This window comes from Podarcis liolepis, assembly GCF_965112155.1.
Source record: "Podarcis liolepis genome assembly, chromosome: Z".
Taxonomy (NCBI): domain Eukaryota; kingdom Metazoa; phylum Chordata; class Lepidosauria; order Squamata; family Lacertidae; genus Podarcis; species Podarcis liolepis.
Window position 1 is genome coordinate 4,105,115 of NC_139570.1, and position 19,678 is coordinate 4,124,792.

General features: G+C 45.4%; 1 protein-coding gene across 4 annotated transcripts in view; it reads left to right on the forward strand.

The window, feature by feature from the left end:
- Window positions 1-2,889: 2,889 nt before the first annotated feature.
- Window positions 2,890-19,678, forward strand: part of GJB1 (gap junction protein beta 1) — a 28,925-nt gene continuing 12,136 nt past the window's right edge. Inside the window, exon 1 of one of the 4 annotated variants that reach the window (XM_083486611.1) lies at window positions 2,890-3,073. The gene's annotated coding sequence lies outside the window, so the exon portion shown is untranslated. Of the gene's footprint in view, window positions 3,074-15,353; window positions 15,418-16,997; window positions 17,055-19,421; window positions 19,492-19,678 lie in introns of those variants that run through there. The other 3 variants (XM_083486610.1, XM_083486607.1, XM_083486609.1) reach the window with 3 other exon arrangements.

Sequence of the window (19,678 nt, forward strand, 5' to 3'; positions counted from 1 at the left end):
AGCAAATGGGAAGTCCATATAGGAGTTAACAACAATGTCTTGTGTTGGCAGTAGTTTTGTCCTATCACCAGCCTAGCCGCAGCATTGTGCCCTAGCTTAAGCTTCCAAGAGCAGCCACACAGAGAGAGCTTTGCATGCACAACTGCATTTTAATAGCAAGGGAATGACCATGGCTTGGTGGCAGAGCACCTGCTTTACATGCAGAAGGTCCCAGGTTCAATCCCCAGCATCTCCAGGGAGAGGCCACTGCCTGTAACCCTGGAGAGCTGCTGCCATGCCTATGTCAGTACTGAGTGAGAGGCACCCACCCACAGTGGCAGAGCTTCATGCTCCGGCAACAGGGGGCGGAGAGCAGGCGGGGCAGGGCTGGCGTGCGTCCTGGGGGCATGGTGTGCTGTCTGCAGGGATGTGGTGTGCGTCCCAGGGGCGGGGGGGTGCCGCCTGCAGAGGCGTGACGCCCAGCGAGGGCAGGGGGAGCAGCCGCGATGGCACCCCACCAGGATTGCGCTCCTGGGGGCGGTGCGTTCCCCCCGCACTCCTCTTCCTCCGCCAGTGGGCACCCATAGTCTGACTCAGTATAAGGCGGCTTCCTGTCTTCTTTTGTCTCCTGTAAGAATTCTGCCGTGTTCTGTGGCAAGTGCAACATGAGCAGAGTTAGGGTGCCATTTTCAAGTCTGGGCAAGGCTGATTCAAAACTTACTATTTTCAATGTATTTCTGTGTCCCGCCTTCCCCCTAGAAATATGGCACTGAAAGCAGCTAAGACATTTTCATTATATAAATGAAAACAAAAGCCAACAATAATAAGAAAAAAGCCAAGCACAAGTGCGGATTTCTGGGGGTACTTAAGGGTAAATATATTAGTTTTTACATATATTTTCCAAATAGAACATATATCATCTCATCTCATCTCATCTTATGCAACATTTTGGCTATTTTAGCTTGAGACTTCCATCAACCACATCTAATGATTTTCAAACCTCATCTCTTAATCTTACATTTGTTATCCTAACTATTACTTTTAATAATCCATAACTTAAAATCCATTCTCATAAATCTTTTCTGCAATATTTCATATAGTTCTCCTTACAAAACTTATTGTGGTCCTACAAGCGTAGTCAGTTGGTTACAATTGTCTTTCAGATAACTGGTATATTTACTCCAATCTTTCAAGAATTTCTGGTCATGCTGGTTTCGAATTCTCCCTGTCATCTTATCCAATTCTGCGTAGTCCATCAATTTCATCTGCCATCCCTCTTTCGTCGGTAGTTCTTCCTGCTTCCATTTCTGTGCCAATAATACTCTTGCTGCAGTTGTCGCATATAAAAAACAGTTTTTTCCCCCTTGTCTTTTAATGTCAGTGCCTACAATACCAAGTAAAAATGCTTCTGGTTTCTTTTTTTATAAATGTATTTTCCTTACATTTCCAACATTTATTGCTTACTTTATACATTTTAGCTAATTTCACTGGTGTAATATACCATCAATACATCATTTTCATTACATTTTCTTTCAAAGCATTGCATGCAGTAAATTTTGTTCCTTCTTTCCATAATTTCTCCCAGTCCTTTAACTGTACAGTGGAACCTTGGGTTGCGAACGTGATCCGTGCGGGAGGCACGTTCGCAACCCGCAGTGTTCACAACCCACAGCGCTGTGTCTGTGCACGCACGTGACGCAATTTAGCGCGTTTGCGCATGCACAAACACCGAAATCTGGAAGTAACCCGTTCCAGTACTTCTGGGTTTCGGCGGGTCTGTAACCTGAAAACACGTAACCCAAAGCTTCTGTACCCCGAGATACCACTGTATATTATAACCAAAGTCTTTGGCCCAATGTATCATAACCAACTTAAACTCTTCATCTTTCAAATGCCGTTCCAACAGCAATTTATACATTTTTGACAATGTTTTAAATTTGTCATTTAATATTTCCATTTCAATTTTTGACTTAGTATAACCAAATCCATGTTTCTTTAAATATTCTTTAAACATTTCATTAATTTGGCGATAGTGCAACCAATCATTTACATATTCTTTTACCTCTTCATAAGGTTTCATTTTCCAATTATTTCTTTCTTCTCTTAATAACTTTTCATATGTGGCCCAATTTTTACTCATATTTATCTTTTTTACACTCATCACTTCTAATGGGGATAACCAGTGTGGTATTTTTCTTTCCAATAGGTTTTTATACCTATCCCATATTTCATATAGAGATTTTCGGAATATGTGGTTTCCAAATCCTTTATGCACTTTTGTTTTGTCATACCATAAATATGCGTGCCAACCAAACCTATTATCAGATCCTTCAACAAATCCGTATTTTCTAACAACATCCATTCCTTCAACCAACAGAGGCAAGATGCTTCATAGTATAACTTCAAGTCTGGCAAGGCGAATCCCACTCTTTCTCTGGTATCAGTTAACAATTTAAATTTAATTCTTGGTTTCTTCCCCTGCCAGATATATCTTGAAATTATTTTCTACCATTCCTTAAATATAGCTGTCCCTTTGATTATTAGAACTGATTGAAACAAAAATAACATTTTTAGTAGCACATTCATTTTAATAACTGACATCCCACCCCATAGAGAAAGTTGCATCTGTCCCCACACTTCTAACTCTCTCTTAATTCCATTCCACATTGGTGTATAATTATCTTGAAATAAATTTATATTCTTTGGGGTTAGCCAAATTCCCAAATATTTCGCTTTCTTTACTACTTCTCGCTTTCAGGCCAAGGGAGCTGGTGTTTTCCAGGTCATGAGGACGGCATGACTAACTGCTTCTGGCGCAATGGGACACCGTGATGGAAGCCAGAGTGCACAGAAACACTGTTTACCTTCCCGCCGCAGCAGCACCTATTTATCTCCTTGCATTGGCATGCTTTCAAACTGCTGGGTTGGCAGGAGCTGGGACTGAACAACGGGAACTCACCCCATCACAGGGATTCAAACCGCTGACCTTCTGATCAGCAAACCCAAGAGGCTCCATGGTTTAGACCACAGCACCACCCGGCACCTTCCCCACCCCAAATGTTAAAAATGTGGCACTTACTGTAACAACTTCATTGTGAGTACCAGCACCTTTTTATCTTTTTTAAAAAGCCCTGCCAAGAACTGTAATAAAATGGGGGTGTATTGGGGGAAGGATAGTACCTCTCATGGGATATGTTATGCCTTTTGTCCACCTTTGGTCCCCACCCTGCACTCAGCTCTCAACTGGGGCTCCTAGAAGCTGTCAGCATGTGACAGCGGCCACATCCCAGGAAACAGCTTCAACTGGCCAGTTAAGCCTGGTAGCCAAGGAGTCTTAAACTCTCATTGAGTTATGGACCTCCCCTGCATGTGAAGACAGGCTCCAGTGGATTGAGTAGACAAGAGTGGGTCCAACGATCAAGAAGGCAGTTTCTGCACATGCTGTAGAGAGAAGTGAAGAGCAGGTGGGGCTCGTCCACCTGGGAAAGTAGCCCATCTAGGAGAACTCTGATCCTAAACCTTCACTGCCTTGTGGAATATATTTGGGAGAAGAAAAGGCTATGGAGTAAACCCCACACAAATCCAGAGCAGAGTCCCTAAGGCATTTGACTGGCCCCCTGCATTCCTCCTTCTGGCAACTCCTGCAGCCAAGCTGGTGGCAAAGGGATTGCTCTGCTTTCTTGTCATCTGGGCACCTCCATACACACTGCCCGGGCCCCAGGGAGGTCACTTCAGTTCAGTGCTGCTAACGCAGCAAAAACAAGGTTTGACTTCACCCCTCTGGAGGCAGACTTCATTGTCTCCCGAGACAGACAGATGCCAACAACAAGAATGAAATCCAGACAGTAAGGTGAGTGGGAGGCTCATTAATGAAACAATGCCTGTGAACCTCTGTTCTCCATTGAAAACAGGTGCAACAATTTTTAAGCCCTCTCCTTTTTTTGCAGTAAACATTCCTCAGTCAATATTTGTTGTTATCAAGAACAGAATCAGCCTCCATGTGCCAAATGACGTCAGGTGCTAAGTGCTTCAAGTTCCTGAAGTCAAAGGCCTTGCCGTTGCTGGCATCTGTCTGTTTTGGGAGACAATGGAGGAATGCACCTTCTGGTCAAATCATTGGAGGGTTGCAGCACCTACTGTGGCTGTACAGACCGACACAGGAGAGACATGTTTTGTTGCAGCCAGGGCAGATGAAGGCGTCCGGTTGTGCTGGTGCAGGTGTATTATGGTGTTTCTTTTCTCTGTGCTCCTCCCAGCGGGCATTGCTCTGCTGGTCGCTACCATAGATGCATGACATGACAGTCTGTCTCCAGACGCTGCAGTCGTCTGCAAGAGATTCCACATGGTGGGGTTGATTTTGCTAGCTTTCCAGGGACAGAGCTACTATGAAACTAATGAAGCTTAATCTTCAGGGCCCCTAATCCCAGAGGGGCCCCAGAAGTGACTTTAGTCCACATTGCTTAAAAACATTGGATCTAGTACAGTGGTACCTCGGGATGCAAACGGGATCCGTTCCGGAGCCCTGTTCACATCCTGAACAGAACGTAAGACACAACTGCGCGTCTGTGCATGCGCAGCTCACATTTCGCTGCTTTTGCACATGCGCATGACATCATTTTGACCATCTGCCCATGCGCGAGTGGTGAAACCCGGAAGTAACACGCTCCGTTACTTCTGGGTCGTCATGAAGCACAACCCAAAAATACTTATCCTGAAGCGTATTTATCCCGAGGTATGACTGTAGATGCAATTTGAGTTGCACGACTCAAACTGATTTATTTTCTGTTGTATATATTTCAACAATCCCCAAGTTTGAGAGTCAGTAGCACAGATGTTGTGAAGCTTGTTGTGAACAATCCCATTGAAGAAGATAACAGTGGTTACCCAGACCTTGTTGCTGGTTGCAAAGGGGCCCCATAACAGTTCAAGCTTCAGGGCCCCAAAAATGTAGGTCCTCCACTGCAGCCTTCATGTCACGTTTGCAGGCATCTTTGTAAAGCAGAGCGGGTCTGCCAACAGGCCTGGTGCCTGAAGACAGCTCCCCATAGAGCTCTTCCTTGGGGATCCTTCCATCCTCCATTCTGTGTACATGACTAAGCCAGCATAGACGTCACTGAGACAGGAGTGTGAACATGTTGGGAATATGGACTTGGGGGAGAACACCATTGTTTGAGACTCAGTTATGCCATGTGATGCCCAAAATTTTCACAGGGTGCCACTGAAATGTGAAAACCCAAAGTCTGTGACTGGATCTCGTTCCTGCGACCAATACCAAAGCGGTCTATGCAGTTGTCCCATGTATGATAGTCCTTGCCAACTTTGGCCTTGAAATCTTCCAGCAGGAATAGGTGTTCCCAGTCTGAGATCATCCTGACAGTCTGGTCTAGTTCCTCGTAGAACTAGTCCTTGGACTGCACATTAGAGCTTGTTGCGGAAGTGAAAATCCTCAAAATGTTAACTAGACTAGAGGTGGTTGAGAGGTGGAGGAAAAGTAAGCATTCTGAGCCTTCAGTCGGCAGTTCAGAAGAGAGTTCCTCACTGTGAAGCCTACACTGTGGATACATGGTTCTTCTGGATGGCCTCCTTGCCAGAAAAAGGTGTAGCTCTTCTCTCAGAGGCAGCCATTTGAAGTGAGTGCAGCCTCCTGTAGAGTGACAAAGTCAATGTTGACAGATTTCAGCTCACGGTCAAAGGTGGTCCTTCTGTGAGTCGTTGACTTGCAGCAAGTCGGTGGACAAGCCAGGCAGACAGTGGCAGGTCAGCAGTTTATTGATCAGAAGCTTCCTGGCTTATGGTAGGCAGTAGTTGACTAGTGAGACAACAGTGTGATGAGTCAACAGTGCGATACAGCAGCAAAAAAAGCTAATGCTATCCTAGGCTGTATCAACAAAAGTCTAGTGTCCAGATCAAGGGAAGTATGGTAATAGTACCACTCTGTTCTGTCTTAGTCAGGCCACACCTTGAATACTATGTCCAATTCTGGGCACCACAATTTAGGAAGGATGTTGGCAAGCTGGAAGGTGTGCAGAGGAGGACAACCAAGATGATCAAGAATCTGGAAACCAAGCTTTATGAGGAACACTTGAAGGAGCTGGGTATGTTTAGCCTGGAAGAGAGGCGACTGAGAGAAGATATGATAGCCATCTTCAAATATCTCAAGGACCGTTACATGGAAGATGCAGCAAGCTTCTTTTCTCCTGCTCTGGAGGGTAGGACTCGAGGCAATGGCTTCAAGTTACAAGAAAGGAGATTCTGACTAAACACCAGGAATAACTTTCTGACAATAAGAGCTGCTTGGCAGTGGAACAGACTCCCTTGGGAGGTTGTGGACTCTCCTTCCTTGGAGGTTTTTAAGCAGAGGTTGGGTGGCCATCTGTCATGGATGCTTTTGCTGAGATTCCTGCATTGCAGGGGGTTGAACTAGATGACCCTCGGGGTCCCTTCCAACTCTTAAGATTCTATTATTCTATGAGACACAATGATCTCTCCTACCAATGAAGGCAACCTATATCGTTTGTAGCTTACTCCAATCAGGTTGAGCTTAGAGTTCACAACCACTGCCTTTTGTGTTGTTTTTGCTTCGTCAGCAGCACTGAGGTGATCCCTCAGGGGCACAAGCTTGGGCAGTGTGTCTGGAGGTCCTGGGCTGCCCAGGTGGCAAGACCCCTCCCTCTCGGCCTCACTGATATGGTCCAAAGGAAAGCAGAGCAAGACATTTGGCACCAGCTTGGCTGCAGGAGTTGCCGGAAGGTGACATGCAAGACGCCATTCAACCGCCTTAGGGTTTACTCCTTAGCCTTTATTTCTCCTGAAGATGTCTCACAAGGCAGTGAGTACGGATTGTTCCTTAGGGTTTACTGCCAAAGCTGGGGTTTATGGGGTGTTAAGGGAAGAGTATTAGCTCTGGTGGGGGACACACTGAGTTCCTTCTGGGGTAGTTTGTTCACCTTTGGTCCCCACCTGACAGAATATAAAACCCCAGCTTTTGCTCATGAGTCATTACAGGACTCACGCAGACCAAAAGTTCTAAGCACGTTGAGTCACAAGACCTCCTGGGAGCCCATTGACGGCCATCTCCTTTCACTGTAAACCTCTGCCACCCTTCCCTTATCATTTGTAAATTGTAAAGCATCAGAATCCTTCTAGAAGTGTTAAGCCATGGTCACCAGAGTATCGCTCCTTCCTCCCTGCCAATTACTAATCACATAGTTTCTGGCTGTTGCTAGCCCAGCCCAGAAGATATAATAATCTCCCTTCCCCTGCAAGATAAGAAGCCTTTTTAAAAGTCATTTTGCAAACATTTTAGACAAACACTTCCTAATTGGCACCACATAAAACTTCTTAACCCTCTGATCACAGCCAGGAATATAAGAGTTGTTGTTGTTTTGTTTCTGGTTTAATTTTTAAGCCCACAGCTGGTATAAAGGATTATGTTTTTTATCTTGCCAACTGAGAACCTTTTGACACTCAAGAAACCTCAGCTGTCTGCCCAGGAACTTTCTTTCTCCTCCTTTCCTTTCTCCTTCTTTCTCTCTTTCTCTTTTGTTGCTTCCAACATGCAGAGCCCTGCCTGGAGGAATAAGGGAAGCTATTAAACCTTACTTCTTTCTGTCTCTTACCTGGCAAGTCCACCAGCTAGCAAGACCCCCCTTCCCCTATCCTCTGATTTCAGCCCAGTCAGGTCCCTCTTTCCTGGGGATACTAGCTCTCTCTCTTCCTTTTGCTATGCTCATTTCTTCATCCTTGTTGTCTTGCCCCAAAATGTCAGATCTCTCTTTCCTTAGTATCCATACCCCCTCCCTAAAAAAAAAAAAAAACACAGGCCGTTGCTGCTCTCAGCCGTTGCTGCAAAATAATTATTATTTTTTTTATTTATTTATTTATTTATTTATTTATACCCCGCCCATCTGGCTGAGTTTCCCCAGCCACTCTGGGCGGCTTTCAATCAAGTGTTACAAACAATACAGCTTTAAATATTAAAAACTTTCCTAAACAGGGCTGCCTTCAGATGTCTTTTAAAGATAAGATAGCTACTTATTTCCTTCACATCTGAAGGGAGGGCGTTCCACAGGGCGGGCACCACGACCGAGAACGCCCTCTGTCTGGTTCCCTGTAACCTCACTTCTCGCAATGAGGGAACCGCCAGAAGGCCCTCGGCGCTGGATCTCGGTGTCCGGGCTGAACGATGGGGGTGGAGACGCTCCTTCAGGTAAACAGGACCAAGGCCGTTTAGGGCTTTAAAGGTCAGCACCAACACTTTGAATTGGGCTCGGAAACGTACTGGGAGCCAATGCAGATCTCTCAGGACCGGTCTTATGTGGTCCTGGCGGCCACTCCCAATCACCAGTCTAGCTGCCGTATTCTGGATTAATTGCAGTTTCCGGGTCACCTTCAAAGGTAGCCCCACGTAGAGCGCATTGCAGTAGTCCAAGTGGGAGATAACCAGAGCATGCACCACTCTGGTGACACAGTCCGCAGGCAGGTAGGGTCTCAGCCTGCGTACCAGGTGGAGCTGGTACAGCCGCCCTGGACACAGAATTAACCTATGCCTCCATGGACAGCTGTGAGTCCAAAATGACTCCCAGGCTGTGCACCTAGTCCTTCAAGGGCACAGTTACCCCATTCAGGACCAGGGAGTCCTCCACACCCGCCCGCCTCCTGTCCCTCCAAAACAGTACTTCTGTCTTGACAAGATTCAACCTCAATCTGTTGGCCGCCATCCATCCTCCATCCTCCAACCGCCTCCAGACACTCACGCAGGACCTTCACCGCCTTCACTGGTTCTGATTTAAAAGAGAGGTTGAGCTGGGTGTTATCTGCATACTGATGAACACCCAGCCCAAACCCCCTGATGATCTCTCCCAGCGGCTGCATGTAGATGTTGAAAAGCATGGGGGAGAGGGCAGAACCCTGAGGAACCCCACAAGTGAGAGCCCAGGGGTCTGAACACTCATCCCCCACCACCACTTTCTGAACACGGCCCAGGAGGAAGGAGCAGAACCACTGTATGACAGTACCCCCAGTTCCCAGCCCCTCAAGACGGTTCAGAAGGATGTCATGGTTGATGGTGTCAAAGGCCGCTGAGAGATCCAGCAGAACTAGGAAACAGCTCTCACCTTTGTCCCTAGCCTGCCGGAGATCATCAACCAGCGCAACCAAGGCAGTTTCAGTCCCATGATGAGGCCTGAATCCCGACTGGAAGGGATCCAGGCCGAAATATTGGGAAATTTTGGAACAAGAAGGGGACAAACTGAAATTGCAGAGTTTTGAGAAATTAAAAGATAAAGTGCGAGATTGACTTCATTATTATCAAATAATGGAGGTTTACAAGTTGGACAGGAAAATTGGCTTCCAGGTGGAAAATTCAAAATTAGAAACAGAATTGTTAGAACCTAATACTAAGAACTTGTCAAAAATGTACAACTTGCTGTTGAAATGGAATACACAAGCTGAAACAGTGAAATCAGCCATGATAAAGTGGGCACAAGATATTGGTCATAACATTATGTTTGCTGACTGGGAACAGTTGTGGACCACCGGTATGAAATTTACGGCATGTAATGCCTTAAAGGAAAATATTATGAAAATGATTTATAGGTGGTACATGACCCCAGTCAAGCTTGCAAAAATTTACCACTTGTCTGATAATAAATGATGGAAATGTAAAGAAACTTGAAGGTACTTTTTTTCACCTTTGGTGGACATGCCCAAAGATTAAGGCTTTCTGGGAAATGATATATAATGAAATGAAAAAGGTATTTAAATATACCTTCCTTAAGAAACCAGAGGCCTTTCTCCTGGGCATGGTCGGCCAATTGGTGCCAAAGAAAGACAGAACATTCTTTATGTATGCTACAACAGCAGCAAGAATACTCATCGCAAAGTATTGGAAGACACAAGATCTACCCACCTTGGAAGAATGGCAGATGAAGGTGATAGACTATATGGGACTGGCAGAAATGACTGGCAGAATCCGAGACCAGGGAAAAGAGACGGCAGAAGAAGACTGGAAGAAATTTAGACTGGAAGAACTATCTTAAGAAACATTGTAAAATTAATGAATGTTAGAATGATGCGGTTTTAGAAATTAAGTGGATTACAGCTGTAAGGATTAAGTTAAAAGAAAAAGAAAGGTTAAAAATTAGATAAAATTAAGGGTGAGGATTTGCTGAATTAAAATCTGAAATTGGAATACAGAAAGGGGAGGTATGAGGAGGTCGGAGAAGTAATTTATAAGAAAATAAGGGTTTGAAATTATACTTGTTTTTTGTTTGTGTTTGTTTGTATTATTGTGTTTGTCTATATAATTTGTGAAACTTTAATAAATGTCTTATAAAAAAAAAATATGGAAGGGATCCAAATGGTCCGCATCCTCCAGGCGTGCCTGGAGTTGTTCAGCAACCACTCGCTCTATCACCTTGCCCAAGAATGGAAGATTTGAGACTGGGCGATAGTTGGCCATACTGGCCGGGTCTAAAGATGTTTTTTAAGAAGCGGTTTAATGACCGCCTCTTTCAGCAGGTCTGGGAACGCTCCCTCACAGAGAGAAGCATTCACCACCCCATGAAGCCCATTGCCCAGCCCTTCCCGGCTAGCTTTTATAAGCCAGGATGGGCAAGGATCAAGGAGACAGGTGCCAGCTTTCTTCTGAGATTTTTACCTGCAAACTTCCTCGACCACTAAATCTCTACCCAAACTCCCTTCCCCACAACAACCACCCAAGCAACACCTTCACCCCAGGTCCCCTCCTTCAACCAACACCCCCTCTTTCCCTGACCACATTCTAGTTTTTATTCTCAAACATGCTTTTAAGAATCAGTCTCACATTGCTTTAAAACCCTTTAAAACTTAGCTGGTTGTTTTATGAAGGTCTGTAAACGTGCTAATTCCCTCTTGATGTAATGATTGTACTTTTGATTTATCTATTGTCTGTGTCAACCCTGGAATCAGCAGTGGAGGAAGCCTCTGGGGCTCCTGGGGCAGCATGTCCAGGGACAGGGGCGAGCCGCCCATAGGGGCAGGGCGCACCGCGGGGCCTCTGGAGTCTGCCTCCCTCCTCCCACTTAGCCGCCCTACAGCTGGGGGGAGGCAGTGGGCGGCGCGGAGCCTGCATGCGCCCAAGCCACCGTGTCTCTCCCAGGCATGCTGCAGGCCCTGCGGTGAGTGTCGCCCCGCATTTTGTCACCCCCCTCAGTGGTAATACCTGGGGCGGCCCGCACCCACCACACACCCCTACCTTGGCCCCTGCCTGGAGTGGTCCAGGCTTCAATGTCAAAAGAACCCCCCCTCCAAAAAAGGCATCTAAATTGCATGTAAGAACTGCACACAGAGATGCTCAATAATGGACCCAACATAGGCTGAATCTAGACACATCATAGAAGCGTTTCAGTTAAATGCATTGTAACATTTGCAAGAGAAATCGGGTTGGCAAAAACAGGATTCCACAGTGTGTTGTAAACAAAATCTGCCCTTATAGAGGGTTTTTTTTTAGGTTCTCCATCGGTAGGAGAAAATAACAGAGGCCAACCAGATAATATTGAGAAGCAAAGCAGCTAGTAAGCCTGATCTTTATTCAACTGGGTGCTCACCACCCCCCAAACATTGGTGTGCAAGCTCTTATATAGATTTTGAAATTGCCACCATGTAGCTCAAGACCACCCCCCAATACATTATATCACTGAAGGGCAGTCTACAGCAGAAATCCTTTCTGCCAGATACCTGATAATGGTTGCTGATTGCATTTACATGGGCAGTCTGGTCATTCTTTTGTGATGGTAAATACTCATTTCCTGAATCCAGGTCACAGGCTCACCCTATTCATACACAGATACACCCTTAGGATTTGTGATCAAAGAGACAACAGGAGGTTTTCCCCTTTCCTTCCCCCTTGCAGAGAAATGTTTGAGGTCAATTTGGGAGGGTAAAAATGGCTGCAGGATTGTTCTCCAGTTCTGTCTCAGGCACATGGTTTATATACTTATGTGTTCGCTTGGTACATTTATGAACATTTATTATATATATAAGACCTTAAAAAAATTATTACAGTGTCATCTGGTGTCACAGTGTATACATTTAAATACATAATACATATAAATACATAACACATATAAAGTGTTGCCAATGTAGTTAAGTCCTAGTTTAACCTCCATGTGAGCTTTGTGAAGGCCCATCGTCGTAAAAACTCCCTGCAGTTAAATTGGAACAGGTGCTCAGTAACAGACAGGACACAGTGTAACCTACATGTAATATCTGGGAAGGCTCAATAAGCAGGGTCTCTGAAGGCACCCTTTGAATAACTGCAGCAAAGAGTGAAGGGAGATTGGCTACAGGGTGGTGATGGGGTGGGGTGCAAGGTGAATAAGCTGCCTTCTCCCCCTTTTGCTTAAACTGCAAGTTTCCCTTTTTCTCTCTGCACCCTGAATAGAAAATGCATTTTCTGTCTTTTCCCAGCATAGCACCCATCTCTGGGCCTCTTGCTTCATTCTCCCTTGGCACGCAACAGCAAGAATGAGAAGGCCTTCAGGGAAAGACCAGGAGTCTTCAGACAAAGAGCAACAGTAAGTCAAAGTAAATCAGGAATAGGTCACACCTACCTGATATGGACAGCAGGCAAAGCTAAAAATGCAACTTTGCTTAGGGTTACCCATTGTCATGGCATTTTGCATGTAAAGATAGGAGCATGTATTTATTAACCAATGAAAATGGACACATGTGTTGCTCACATTTCAAGTAGCCAATGCATGTTCTATACATGTTGTGTTTCCTGTGAAAACTCCGTAGAGAAACCATATAAATCTCAGCCTCATGCCTTAGATGGCAAACAGACTTTTGGTGTCAGTCTTCTGTGCCTTTCTTGCTGCAGCTTGAAATAAACTTTTTACTATGTTTCTACCCCTGGAGGTGATTATTGGCTTCTGGATCACCCCAGGAACATGGACATGTGCCCCAAACCACTTCAGTGCTGGTGTGCGCATTCTGCCATTTTTATTTTTTTGAAAATATACTTTATTGAAATTCATATATAACATAAATAATGTACACAACTGTCGCAGGAACCCCCCCCCAATCATTCAGTTTGTACAAACTTGACACACACACACACACACACACACACACACACACACACACACACTACATACGCTACGCTTCTGTTATAAATTGATAGAAAATCAACCATACATTGGATCTGCACCGTTCCACTTTTATTTTACTCCATGAAGGAAGGACTACAAAATGGGGAAGGTTTGATACAGGCCAGCCATATCCCTTGAGCATACCAGCACATACACAGGAGGCCCTGCCCAGTTGCTATGCCAACCCTGATGGTCTCAGACAGAAGACCATAAAGGTCACAAAGAACTTGCATATAGGAGTAGATTCAGCACGGACTGGAACAAAGGGCAATGATCAGCTCTTCCCTCTGGGGGCAGGAAACTGCAAACTCCCCTCTGTCACCTGCAAAGCACTCATGGGGAGGGGGAAAGGGGAAACCAGCCAGGTGACAAGATACTCAGGTTACCTCCACAACTCCTCCCTCAACCCCTCCTTTTTGTGATGTAGTTGTGATGTAGTCTTAGGGGTGTAGTTTGGGGAATTAGTAACTAATAAAAGGTGGGGTCTTATTGTGTTCTGGACTTCCATTTTGCTTCATCTTGTTGTGGGTGGGAGTCCTGTCGCGACACTATTCAATAAAAGCCAAGCCTACAGGCTGCTGTTTTGCTCCAAGTTATCCTGGTTGGTGTCTTTGTTTTTGTCCAAGGGAGCCCTCGGATTTCTCTGTTAACACATCCTTGAATGAACAAAAATATAAACAGAACCGTATAAACAAAAACCACATACAAAGAGTCCTCTATATGTTTAGAAAAATTAAATTGAAGTTAGATTTATGCTTTCTCTTTTTTAAAAAAAATCATTTTACTAACATAAATTAAAATAAAAGAGAATAGCGTATTCTGCCATTGTGTTGCAGAGGTTTGGTCATTATTTCAAACCACTACAATAAAGTTCAGATAGAATAAACACCTTAGTTCAGGAAGGCACAAGAGGATGTAAAGTCTGGTTAATGAGTAGAGTCATGGAAGCTATAAAAGACAAGAAAGCTTTATTTGGGAAGTAGAAGGATTGCTCAGACTAGGAAAACAAATCTTGTCAAAACAAATCTTAGGTTGATAGTGAAGCATGTGGAGAAAAGAATTCCTCAGCAGATTGTTAAAAACATTAAAAACAAGCAACAAATGTGTCATTTCAATACATTGTGAGCAGGAGAGCACCCAAGGAACTGGTCCAGACTGTGAGGTGACAAAGGTGTGACATGATTGGCTCCCACAGGAGGCTGCCTTTATGCACACCCAGATCCTTTGTCAATTGAGTTCAGTGTCACCAGCAGTGACTCTATGGGATTTCAGGCAAAGAGTATATTCTGGCCCTACCTGAAGATGTTGGGGATTGAACCAAGGAACTGCTGCAAAGCACATGTTGTTCTACTTCTAAGCTATGGCTAAGGAGATGGCAATGAAGTTGGGTGAATTCTTCACTGCAGATAGCTGTGCCTGAACCACTTTTTCAGGGAGGTCTTATCATCTTTAAGCAAATGAAAGAGGTGACAAAATGTGACATTTTAGGGCAAACTGGCTCATGGATTTTTTTTTAAAGGTTACTTTGCCCAGATGGCATAAACCTGGGCAAGAGCTTTGTGAAAGAATCCAGATGTGAAATTACTGATTTTTAACAAAAAATATATATGCAACTCTCCACTAAAATCTGACAGTGCATTGAGACTGGAACATAAGCAACACAGATATTTCAAGGAAAGGGTCATAACTCAGTGCTAAAGTATCTTTTTTGCAAACAGAAGGTCCCAGGTTCAACTTCCCACACTGGAATCTCCAGGGAGAGCTGAGAATGTCTTCTGCCTGAAACCCTGGATAGCTGCTGCCAATCAGTGCAGGCAATACTGAAGGACCCAATATGCTTGACTCTGCAAAGGCAGCTTCCTGTATGCCTAAGTGTCATGGGCCCTTTTAGCCCTCATTAGGAGGCTTCAAGTCTTGCTTGGCTTTGTCTACCAGCACCCTCGGCAGCCCCCAGTAGGTGCTATCCTGCCCAGCAGTCACCTGGCACCTGTCCATTACACGAGGGCCATCCGGCCCATTTGGGTGGCTGTTTTAACTTTCTCCCAGTTCTTGGGTGAGTACAGGGTGAGCTGTACTTGTTACTAAAGGCGATAAGTACTTTGGCACCCCGCCTGCCCTGCCCTTCCTTAACTGAGGCAGGGAGGGACAAATAAAATCATTGCCTTCTATGACACCAAAGCGTTGCAGAGAGGGCACTGCCCAAGAAAGGCATAGTTAGACACAGGATCCACCCCGCGAGGCGGCACCAGTTCTGTGCCCATCAAAGCTAGAGGACAGTGCAGAAGAAACCGGGAACCTTTTTCTGGCAAGTTTTTTTTCTACCTCTTTAGGGGAGGGAGGGATCCTCCCACTCAGCTGTCAACAGCTGCCCACAAGGAGTAGTTACGGCCACCAACATGGATGGCTTTAAAAGAGGACTGGAGAAAGGCATGTAGGGCAAGGTTATTGATAGCTGCCAGCCACAATGTCTCTAGGGTCTGCCTCCACTGTCAGAGGCAGATGCCTCTGAAAATAAGGTCTTGGAATTGCAGTTGTATTGAGGAGCTATGAAGCTCAGGTCCAGAATCTGATTGGCTGCTGTGAGAACAGGGCGGCTGGACTAAATGGGCCACTGGCCCGATCCAGCAGCCAGGCTCTTTGTATGTCCTAGCTGCTTTTCCTATGCCTGCCTTTGCTATAGGTGCTCAGAGTCACTGCCACGGTCACACCACAAACTTGATAGGTCTTTTGCGCAATAAGGATTGATGTTCCTCTCTCTGTTGTCCTCAACCAGCCGACCACCTCGCAGATGAAAGGGGTTGTGGGCCAGGTTGTGAGGCTGGGGCCGCTTCCACGTTGCTTATGGAGGCACAGGCTGCCTTTGACAATGCAAAATACTCCATGCAGAAGCATAGCCAGCTGGTTTCTTAGAATGAGACCTGTTGGCACTTAAGCCTGACTGGAAACCAGCTCCTCCGAGACAGGAGTTCAGCCTCTCCACCTACTGTGGAGGAAAAGGAAAGAGGCACTCTGCACATGCTCAGGAGACAGTATTAAAATGTTATGTCTCTGGAATTGATCCCTGACATCCAGAGCAGTTTCTGGGGTAAATTTCAAGCCCTGAGGAAGGTTACTGGCCAGCTATTGCAATGGCCAATGATTTTGCCATCATCTCTGGTGTCTGTGTGGAAGCACAGTTGATCCAGCTGTGCCCAGACAGTGAGCCTAGTGCAAAGGTATTGCTTGCTTTGCCTTCTCCGGGTCTTGTGACCTTTGGGCTGTTTCAACAGCTGTTAGCGGAACCTTGGAGTGGGGCGTCTTAGTACACGTGAGTTAATGTTTACATACAGAATTGGCTTTTGCAAGAGTTTGAAAGACTTGTGGGGGCACAGTATTTGGTTTGTGGTGTTCACAGCTAATTGCAAAAACTGCTTCTAAGGTGTGTGGACATGGGGTGGGTTGGAGGAATTAACCCAGGAGTCCATCTTCCTGTTTTGAAGCAGGTGCTGCCAACTCAGAGAGGTGTGGGCACATAGTGCTCTGTTCACAGCTGGCATCTTCTGGGTCCTGCATGGGGGAAAGGGAGCATTTGGCCCATGAAACTCTGCTGCTGCCGCCACCACTGTGTCTGGCAGAGTCAGGGTGGGGAGCATCTGCCCAAGGCATCTGACCCAGATGAGTGGGCACTGCTCCTGCAGAAATCTCTGGGCTGAACCGGCAGTGCCAACCACACATCCTTATGCTATGTGCCTCTTGTGCTTTATATGTGCAGGAGGCGGCAAAGAAGAGGTGAAGTCAGGGTGGGCAAAAGAGTCTCCCCTCCTTCCTTTGGTTTTCCCTAGATGGAAAGAGGGAGGGAAGTGGGAGGGGCTGCCCCAAGGTATAAACAGCTCAGCTGGGGCAGCTGGGCTGAAGCTTTTTGCAGAAAGGTTATGCTGGTGACTGTCCTCTGATTGGCTACAGGTAAGTGTACTAGCAAGGGACAAGGGTGGCAGAGATCCTGTGGGGTTAGGCAGTGCTTTGGTTTTGTCAGTGTGTGGAGTTCCTAGGAGTTAGTGCCTACAGACTTCAACATCCAGAATCTAAACTTAATGAGGAAGACTATGTATGCATTGAAATGCAACTAGGTCATTCTTTTTCTCAATTCGGATATAAGCTGGGGGTTTTTTTTTGGGGGGGGTTGGAATACTTCAAAATACAGTACAGTTATTTCATAAGCAATGGCTGGAACATTCGCAAAACAGCAGCGGGAGCTCGCTTGATGCAGAGCAAATGGAAGACTATAAACGTCCAAGTCCCAAAGTTGCATAGTCAAATCCAGACACCTGCAACCCAAATGCTCTTTCTCCCCCACCCTAACCTTTCGTTTGTTTTTCCACTACGTTTTCTGATTCATGCCATTTCGTATCTGAAATTTTCAGCGTTCAACAGAACTTCTCACATTTGAAGTTAGTGCCAGAAATTAAGCAACAGAGCTGGCTGTTGGATAAGGAGGAAATCCTGCCCTGTTCCAGCATAATGTTCCTTCTGCAGCACTGCAGAAATCAGTATTGGGTGTAAACTTTACAGCAAGCTGAGAAAATCTCCTTTAGTGTGTGTCTGTGTTTAAAAGCCAAGTGCAAGTTTCTAGCCCTTATTGGGGCTTATGCACTTTGGAGGCCGAGCAGTGATGGGAACTGGGCTGTGGAAGTTGAACATGACTATGCTTTGCAGCGGCAAGATTGTTATTTGTAAAAGGATGCAAGGACACATATATTACCTTCTATGGAGCAATGGTTATTGAAATTAGTGGATTTGGCTGAGATGGCAAAGTTGATGTGCTTAATTAGAGGAAAATTAAGAGAAAATTTGTTGACATTTATGAATAATTGGAAACCCCTTAGGGACTTGGTGTGCAAAACGGAAAATGATCTTGTGATATCTGGGTTTTAAGACTAAAAAAGATTTGTTTATGGAAAGCAGAAGAGTTAGAGGCTATTATGGAGCTAATATGGAGCTGCATAAGACTAGAAAGTTAATAGACGGAGAATTGGATGTCTTTTCTTTTTCTTTTCTTTCTTTTCTTTTTCTATATTTTCTTTCTTTTAGTTTATATGTTTAAAAAATTCTTGTTGTTTGGTGTTCTTGTTAATTTTGTATATTGCTTTTTTGTTCTTTTCTCAAGTTTTAATAAATATGGTTTAAAAAAAGGAAAAGAAGGACACTGCTATGCTTTGCTTAGCCCCTGGCCTCTCTGCCTAGCGGTCTGTAGAGAGAAAATGATAAGAAAGTGTTAAGTGTGAATGTGAACTTCAAGATTCTGCTCTCTTGTCCTTGCGAAAATATGTTTTGTCCAGAAGTGCAATTCACAGGCGCATGAAATGCATGCGTGAACTTAGGAAGCTGTCTTCCCCACCCCAAGAAATGCACACGTAACCTCCTGACTGCAGCTGCTGAAATATTACCATGATGTTGAAGTGGCCAGTAAACTCTGCCATGGTGTCAGCTGGCAACAGCAATGCCTGCGCTGCTTAGGGAATGTGAATGCCCTACCTGGAAGCTGTGACAAAAACAGGTGCATCCTCTGGGGCTGTCCCAAGGCTGCTTTAGGTTGGAGCAAGCTCCAGTGGGATGTTGCTCAGGCAGCATTTAGTTTTGGATAAAATGTGCAGTTGTTGCTGCTGTTTGGAAGTTTCTTGTTATATTACTAGGCATTGCTTCAATGTTTATTAATAGGAGATGTTTGCTTGCTTGCCTTATTAACAATAGTACAGCTGTTTAAAATGTGTTCTTTTTTTCTAACTGTCCTTTCATTACCTTGAAATGTTGCTCTATTTTGTTCTGTATGGTGTTATGTGCCACTTTGAGCATGTGTTTACCAAAGGAAAGCTGCATACAAATAAACACAATTGATGAGGACGGTGCCATTTCCTATCCTGCAAGCAGTGGGTTAATGCTCCTTTGACGCAGAGCCCCACCCCCTCCAAAAGCACCCTTTGCTGGGCTCAGGCTCACTGCTGGATTTGTGCTCCCTTCTCTCTTGCAAACCCCTGTCCAGTCCTGGCTGTTCTTGTCCCTCTTCTGCCACCTCTGCCAGGCCCCACCCCCCGAAAAGAGCTCAGCCAAGGCTCATTGCCGTCAATGCTGACCTGTGGAATCAAGCTCCCTGCAGCCCACCCTGGTCCTCTCCCACTAGGTAAACTCTGCCAAGGGATGGCGATTGTTCTGGCTCACAGTGAGACAAACGGCTGCTATCTTGGTTTGCATGCCGCACCCAAACACATCTGCCCTGGTTTTGCCACCGCTGTTGCTGGTGTGGCCATTTGGGAACATAATAAGCTGCCTTATTCTGAGTCAGACCATTGGTCCACCTAGCTGAGAACTGACTACACTCACTGGCAACAGCTTTCTAGGATTTCAGGTAGGGGACATTCCCAATGCTACCTGGAGATACTGGGGTTTGAACATGGGCCCTTCTGCATTCCAAACAGATGCTCTACCACTGAGCTGGGGCTCTTCCTTTCTATGGCAACATAGCAAACAATTTATTGGCACTACATTAGGAACATAAGAAGCTGCCTTCTGCCTCAGTACTGCCTACACTGACT